Source organism: Eublepharis macularius, chromosome 17 (assembly GCF_028583425.1).
Source record: "Eublepharis macularius isolate TG4126 chromosome 17, MPM_Emac_v1.0, whole genome shotgun sequence".
Lineage (NCBI taxonomy): Eukaryota > Metazoa > Chordata > Lepidosauria > Squamata > Eublepharidae > Eublepharis > Eublepharis macularius.
This window is the reverse complement of record NC_072806.1, coordinates 8,074,008-8,082,738: the sequence shown is the minus strand read 5'-3', so window position 1 is coordinate 8,082,738 and position 8,731 is coordinate 8,074,008.

The following is an 8,731-nucleotide window of genomic DNA, read 5'->3' as shown; positions in this document are numbered from 1 at the left end:
AGGTCAAAAACACTTTGAATTGGGTCTGGTAACACACCTGGAATCAGAGCACTGATTTTATTTATTAACTGCAGTGGGCCCGTTAGATTCCTGCCTGCTTGCACCAGGGGAATTCTTGAACACTTTTCAAGGGCAGCCCCTTAAAGAGAATTTAACAGTAATCCAGTCTGGATGTTACAATGCAATTTGCAAATATACTATGACATTCTGCTCATTTTGCAAAGCTTGACTTTCCAACAACTGGCCAAGACTGTTTTGTTCCAGACGACACCATGTCCTCCTGATTAGTTAATTTATAGTTTCTTGAAGATGCTTTTGTCTATTGATACTGATTGCAGGGCTTTTTTTCAGTTGGAACGCAGTGGATTGGAGTTCTGGCACCTCTTGAAAATGGTCACATGGTCGGTGGCCCCGCCTCCTAATCTCCAGACAGAGGGGAGGTTAGATTGCCCTCCGCACCACTGGAGCGGCTCAGAGGGCAAACTAAACTCCCCTCTGTTTGGAGATCAGGGGGTGGGGCCACCAGCCATGTGACCATTTTCTCCAAGGGCAACCCACTGCGTTCCACCACCTCTTTTCCCAGAAAAAAAGCCCTGCTGATTTGATGGTTTTTAGTTAAGTATCTTTTCATCTATCAATTGCAGTATGTCTTTTTCTCAAGCTGCACTGATATGCAGTTTCTGTGGCTTATTTCAATTGCACAACTCTGTTTTGTTTTTAAACTCTTTGTTTTATTGCCAAATGCTGCTTTGAGAGTTATTAAAATAACAGAGAAGGATGGGCTGTCAAAAACACACAAAAGCGCTGTATTAAAGAATTGTGAACCCATGGCTTAGTTAATGAAAGGGAGGGGAGATCATACCAATGGAAATATTTTAGCATTACAGCCTACATCCATATTCTTTTATGGACATGACCCCCATCTCTGATAGTGTAGTAGCTAAGAGCAGGGGTCATTTTGTAGAAAAAGAGCTGGAGGAACTCATTAGCATAACTCATTAGCATATGCCACAGCCCCTGACATCACCTATCCTGGCTGTTTTGGACCCAATCCTGGCCATTCAGGGCCGAAATTGGGCCCAAAATGGCAAAAAGGGGCTGAAAATGGCTGAAAAGGGGCCCAAAATGGTCAGGACTGGTCCACTGCTGAGCGGGAGAGTGATCCACCACCAGTCAGAGGCCCGATCCAGGCCGTTTCAGCCCCAATCCAGGCCGAAATGGGCCCAAAATGGCTGAGTCAGGTGGGCGGGGCCACCTGTCATGTGACCTCTTTGGGGAACTGCCGGAACTGTGTTCCTGTGCGTTCCCTCTCAAAATGAACCCTGGCTAAGAGTGATGGGAATAGAATCAAGATCCATTGGGGGTGGCAGAGGAAAATGGGCTTACTTTAATATAACCTGAGGGTTCAGGGCCTCAAGTCTGTATGGTTTATTTATGATTTCAGAAATAAAATAGAACTTTTTCTCGCATGGCTCATGAGATGGGCTGCGGAGCCAGAACATTTGCTTTGGATGCAGAAAGTCTCAGATTCAATCTCTTTTTTTAAAAAAATTCTTTATGTTCCTCTTCACGTTTTCTTATTCTAGATTTAGTTTCATTTCTCGTTTTTGCTTTTTGTGATAGGAGGCGATGGAGATTAATTTCCCTCTAAGCACCGCTTTTATGGCATCCCACACATGGATTTGAGGAATGCCACATGGCATATTTGTTTCTAAATATTGTTTAATTTCTAAAGAGACTTTGGAAGAAATTGGTTTGTGGAATAAAAGTGGCTTGTTCAATTTTTAGTTTGTTCGAGTTTGTTTGATGTGATTTATTGTCAGTATGCACTCTGTGGCCATTTCCACACACGTTGAATAATGCACTTTCAATGCATTTCCGCAATCCTTTGGAAGTGGATTTTTTGTTCCACACATGGAAAATCAGTTTCAAATGTTCACTAAAGAGTATTGAAAGTGGATTATCCAATGTGTGTGGAAGCAGCCTGTGTCAGCATGGTGTCTCCACAATTTGTCACCTATGCTCGATGAACAAGTTTGATGAATTAAGTTGAAAGATAAGAAACATAATCAGGCCTTGTGTATGTATTGTGGATAGAAGTACAATATGTATATTCTCTTACCAGTGGGTTTTGAAGATGCCAGATATCATGGCAATCTAGGTTAGTCATTATGTTTGATAATTCTGAAGTTCCTTTTCTCAGTTTTTGGCAACTTCGTCGTTTCTCAGATTTATCTAAATCATAATCAAAAACAGTCCAGTAGCACCTTTAAGACTAACCAATTTTATTGTAGCATAAGCTTTCGAGAAGCTTATGCTACAATTATCTAAATCATAATTCATGATATAGTTAAAAATCACCAGCAATGATTATTTCCCCCTCTGCAAAGGAACGAAGTTCAGATAGAGTATTGTCAGTGCCCCAGATTCAATCTCCAGAAACTCCAGGTAAAAGAATCAGGTAGCAGGTGAGATGGAAGACATCTGCCCAGGAGTCTAGAGAGCTGCTGCTGCCAGTCAGAGCAGACGATATCAGGCTAGCTTGACTAGTACTCTTGGTCAGTATAAGATAGCTTCATGCATTCATGTGAGATTGTATGGTAGGGTTGCCAAACTGTAGGTGCTATCTGGAGATCTCCAGTCTTACAACTGATCTCCAGATCACAGAGATCCGTTCCCCTGGAGAAAATGGCTGCTTTGGAGGGTGGACTCTATGGCATTATACCCTGCTGAGGTCACACCCCTCCCCAAATCCCTCCCTCTCCAAGCTCCACCCCCAAAGCCTCTAGGAATTTCCCAAACAGGAGTTGACAACCTTATTGGATGGATGGATGGATGGATGGATGGATGGATGGATGGGAGCTATGGCTTTGTTACGTTTTTCTATCAAGCCTGGAGGAATGGTAGATACCAACCAAGACACTCTAGATTCATCTCACCTCTGCCATGAACTAAGGGAAGCTAGAATTTCTCATAGTTAGCCCCTCCCACCTACAATCCAGGGGGCGGGGCTAATAATAATTAGCTTATCAGCATTGTTGTAAAGATTTGCCGAGATCATATATAGAGTCATAGACTTATAGGGTTGGAAGGGACCTCCAGGGTCATCTAGCCCAACCCTCTGCACAATGCAGGAAATTCACAACTCCCTCCCCACCAAGACACACCCAGTGTTCCCTGCTCCATGCCCAGAAGATGGCAAAAAATGTGCAGTGCTTTGGAGAAACATTCCCGTCACCTGTGACCGATGGAATGACAGCCTTTGTCCATTCTGTAAGCATGTAAACGTCTATTTGGCTACAGCCAGCCACCAGGAACATTCACATAGGCAAAATCTTCAAGATATGGTGGGGGTGGGGGGAGAGGGAGAAAGGAAGGAGGGACTTTCCTCAAACAAGGCCTAGATTTTGACCAGCATATGTCCAAACAGTCTATCTGTTTGACTGTGAGTCAGGCTGAGCGACTGGCTGAAGGTCACCTCATGATCTTAATAGCAGATTTAAGGATTCAGTTCCAGGTCCCAGTCCAACACTTTATCCATTCTAGCAGCTCCCATGGAAGACTTTCCCCTACACAGGGAGAGATTGGATCACTGCTTTGCTAGGAATATGAAGGGCCCAATCCGAGACGAGTGCCGTGGTCATTTGGTAAGATGGGAAAGGCTTTGAGCCCCCTAGGTTGCATAGGGTCACTCTCTCACACATGCCGAGGAAAGGGAGGATCTGAGAGGTTTCTTGGAAAGCAAGCTGGTTGCTCCCCTGGCACTTCAAGGCGTAGACAGAAAAAGCTCTTATTTGCAGCCAGCTGTGGGATGATGGGATTTTTTCTCCCAGAGAAGCCAGCTGTTCGCCAAAGAAAACCTGTGTTCCCATAGCAGCAGATGGAGAATGGTGGCTTTTTTTCTGGGTCGGTCCAGGCTTCATGTGAAAAATGTACAGGGCAGAGAAAAGAGGACGGACATAAAGCCTTAAATCTCACAAGAATCCTTTCTGGGGAATTAGCAATCTGTGGACAGGTGGCTGGAAGAACCAGAGATGAGTTCACATTCTAATGAAGCAGCTTTTGAGTGAGGGGGCTTGTGATCATAAACGTTTTTAACCCACTTCATCCAAAACAAAGAGAATTAAGTCTGGTTGACACCTGCTATAGAATGAGGAGGTAGAATCCTGATATGACTGTTACGGCTTCTGGGTGAAGGTAGAGGAGGCCATTTTTAAAATACGTTGCTAGGTTAAATAAAAAAATCAGCTTGCTGTTTTCATGTAAAGGTTGCAGGAGGAACTAAACCTGAAGATAGGATTGTCAACCTACAGGTGGGGCCTTGAGATTTCCCAGACTTGTTATCTCCAGACTACAGACTACTAGTTATCTCACCTGGAGAATATGGCGCCCTTGGAAGGTGGTCTCTATGGCATTATACCCTGCTGGGTTCTCTTCCTGCCCCAAATCCTGCCCTCCCAGGCTCCACTCCTCGATCTTACTGAATTTCCCAGCCCAGAGTTGGCAACTGTGTGAAAAGGAAGAACTGGAATACAAAATTTTATTATTTATTTGAACAAAGTTTGCTTCAGCTTTTCCAAAAAATGCAAAGTTAGCAGAGAAAAACCTTTTCTTCAGGCTTTTTTTTTTTTATAAATATTTTTCTGAGTTTCTGGTAGGTAGGTAGCTGTGTTGATCTGCAGTAGAACAGTAGGATTTGGATCCAGGGCAAGATTTTCAAGGGTATGAGCTTTTGAGAGTTAAAGCTCCCTTCTTCAGGTGCCGAAGGAGGGAGCTTTGACTGTCGAAAACTTACACCCTTGAGAAATCTTGTTAAGTCTGTAAGGTACCACTGGACTCAAATCTTGCTATAATACTTTTGTGAGTTTGTCTGTTAATACAACTGTGTGTGCAACCCTGTTCTCTGAGCCCCATCTGTCAATCTTAGAATATTTCATGAACTATTGCCACAGGCAACTTTCAAATTAATTTCTGAACAATATGGGCTAGCAACTTGGTGGTTTTTTAAAAATCCAAGCTGATATTCCCAGAGTGCTGTATCCTACACCCCTAGGCACTTTCTTCAAAGAACATCACACATACATGACCCTCTCCTTGACTGATCTATGCCAGTATTTTATCTTTGCTATTTGTTTTAACAGAGAGGCTTGCGGTGTTTACATGCTTTGGTACAGAGCCACAATAAATGGAATTATATAAGCTGCATAAGAGGCTATTATTAATTCTCCCCTTTTCTAATGAGGATGTCCCCCCCAGTTCTCACATCTGGCAGTTTCATTTGGCCTTGCTCTCAAGGATTGTTGAATCTGGCTCAATTTAATTTTGGACCAGAGAGAGGGGGGAAATTATATACTCCTGAGCAGTCCTAACTGGCCTTTCTGTACCATGTCAAGAGCAGCAATGGAAAACACTGCAGATAATATCGGATGGTGAGATGTGAGGTGTGTAGGGAGTGTATGTGTGTTCACACAATGGCTTTGGGACACAGTGTGGTACCCTGCCACCCATTTGGTTCAACCAGATGTAGTGTTGTGTAGCGGTTACAGTGTTAGATGAGGGTCTGGGAGACCCAGGTTTGAATCCTCACTCTGCTGAAGAAGCTCACTGGGTGGCCTTGGCCAATCAGACACTCTCAGCCTAGCCTACCTCACACGGTTGTTGTGAGGATAAAATGAAGAAGAGGGGACTGATATAAGCTGCTTTGAGTCTTCACTTGTGAGAATGGCGGGGTATAAATAGGGCATTTTCTGTGGTGGCGCCTTGCCTTGGGAACACTGTCTCTCTTAAGAGTCACCTGGTGACTGGACCAGGGTTGCCAGCTCCAGGTAAGGAGATTCCTGGAGATTTGGGGGTGGAGCCTGGAGAGGGTGGGGTTTGGGGAGGGACCTCAGCAGGGTCTAATGCCATAGAGTCCACCCTCCAAAGTAGCTTTTTCTCCAGGGCAGTTGATCTCTGTGGTCTGAAAGTCAGTTGCAATTTGGGAGAGTATCAGGACCCACCTCGAGATCAGTTGCAATTCCAGGAGATTTCTAGCCACCACCTGGAGGCTGGCAACCCTATGCCTAGTTTACTTTTCCTTAACTAGTTTCCTTCTTTTAGGTGCCAGGCCAAAACACATTTTTGACCCAGGCTTTTAATTTGAGGTTTTTATCTCACCAGCTTTTTAACAGTCTAGTTCTCTTTTATGGATAGTTTTTATGCCACCGATGTCCAAAGGCTTGTTTTTAATATTGTGGCGATTTTAATGCTATAACAACAACAACAACAACAACATTCTATTTATATACCGCCCTTCAGGACAACTTAATGCCCACTCAGAGCGGTTTACAAAGTATGTCATTATTATCCCCACAACAAAACACCCTGTGAGGTGGGTGGGTCCACCCTCCAAAGCCGCCATTTTCTCTAGGGGAAGTGATCTCTGTAGCTTAGAGATAAGTCCTAATCTTGGGAGATCTCTCTGCTGCGCCTGAAGGTTGTCAACCCTTCTTGCAAGATTCCTTTTTCTCTCAAAAGTTTGGCTACCATTTTGGGTCGGCTAGAACCAGGGCAAACAAAGCGGTGGCCAAACTCTGGCAAGAGGAAATAAACTTGCAAGAATTTGGGAGTCCTATGAGTAGAGTTCCCAGGTGCCTGCCAGTGCCTGCCCTGTGGGGAGCCTGGAGATTTCCCACTATCGGCAGGCAGCTTGTGGAAAAGGCCACAAAGGCACCCGTGACCCGTCAATATTGTCACTTCTGGCGTGACCCAGAAGCAACGGCATTATACTGGGGCTGATTCTTTAGGGACTGGCCCCAAACATGGCGAAAATGATTCTGGGTAAATAGGGACCGATGAGTCATTCTTTTGTGGAAAATACTGCTAGACAACCCAGATAACCAAGAAAGAGGCAAAATCTAAACACACAGCGACTGTCTTCCATTAACAACATTCCTAGGATTTTTTTTGCCCCACAGGACAAGATGTGCTGGAATTATCACACACACATGCATAACCAAACATTTGTTAATAGCAGCCAAAACAGCTGAAGAACAAAGGCTGCTAACTAGGGGACAAAGGCAGAAATACAGGGAAAAATTGAAATTAAAAGATACACTCTGGATTTTAACTAGCGGCAGTGCAGCCTGTGCCTCTCATTCTCATGTACAGCCCCTTTCTTTCGCGTGATTGTACATTGAGCAGTATGTAAATTTAACAAAGAATCAACATTCTGTACCAAAACAATCTGGATTCTCTGATTGAAATAAATTATGCAAATTGAAAATTTCCCATTTTACACAATTATGCATGATATTAGTCCGCTTCGCTTAATTACAGAAGGGCTTGAGAACTTCCGTGGGGGAAATCAGGGCACTTATGCTGGAATCAAATGAAAGGGAAGCTGGTAAAGCAGAAGGACCAAAGGTTACAAAATCTGGTCAGAATCACGTCAGACACCTATGCACTAAAGCCAGCTACTTTCGTTCAGCCTCAGTTTTCCCATCTGCAATACGGGGATAATAATACTGCAGCACCTTACAGGGGTATTGTTAAGCATTACAAGATAAAGTGCTTTGAACCCAATGACAGCGCCATACTCATGCTAACTATTTTTATTTTGCAAGGAGGCGATGCCTCCAAGCAGTGCCTGATAGTTTCTTTCTGTCTATAGTTTGCATATTCCAGCCCTACTAGAAATTAGTCTTGCAAACAAGCTTTCTATAATGTTCGTTATGGCATCAGTTCACCGCCTGGCGGTTTACTTAGGAACCAGGCCCAAGCTAACATGCACACAGAGAAATGGGCATATCTGTTCACTCTCGATTCCTTCAAGTGGGCCTCCAAATTTGTTGACATCTGCTTGTCATAAAGCAAAGAGATAGGAAGCTGGTTCCAGAGCTCTCTGCGGTTGGTGGAACTGTCAAATCTATTTTGAAGAAAGGGAAAAAAGGACAACATACATCTTCGGGAAATAACAAAGATTACAAAGGTTGCATTCAAAAGGTTTGCACTTTTGAGTTCCTCTGCGCAGCTTTCCCTGTGGGGAGCCAAGCTGGGAACGGATTACAGCTGGGGAGGAAATTATTGTTTTAATTGAGATTTCTGAGGGCCAAAATTACCTGTGATGCTGGCTTTCCATGGCTGGAACCCCAGATGTGTCAATTGGCCCTATAAACCTGTATCAGTTAGGGGGCCAGATGTTCACTGGAGCCACAACTCTGGGGAAGAAGGGTTTTAAATTCTGCTGTCATGCTGTTTCCCTGGTTGAAAGTACCCCCCTCCCCAATTTTTTTCTGCCATAGCAATTTGGCAGAAAAATTGATACATGGACTTAAGATTTGTTAAAAGTAATGCCAGAATGTTAGATTTCTATGAAACACGGCAAGACTTCATTTCATATACTAATCAGAACCCAGTATCAGTATTTATCTGAACCCTTCCTCAAGTTACGGAAAAGAAATTAGATTCACAGTATATATAGAAGTGTTTTAAAAACTCCCATACACCATTAAAAATTTCCTGTGTTTTATGCTAGATAAATATGAAAAGTCCTCCATTAACTCTTTGATTCAACATTGCCTGTTTTTTTTCATCTTTTTTTCTCAATCATTTTCCTTCCTTTTCTTGTTGTTGTTGTATTATATGCTCACTCCTTATGTAATATTGTATGTTATGCAGGGGTCATTTCGTAGAAAAAGAGCTGGAGGAACTCATCAGCATAACTCATTAGCATATGCCACACCCCTTGCCA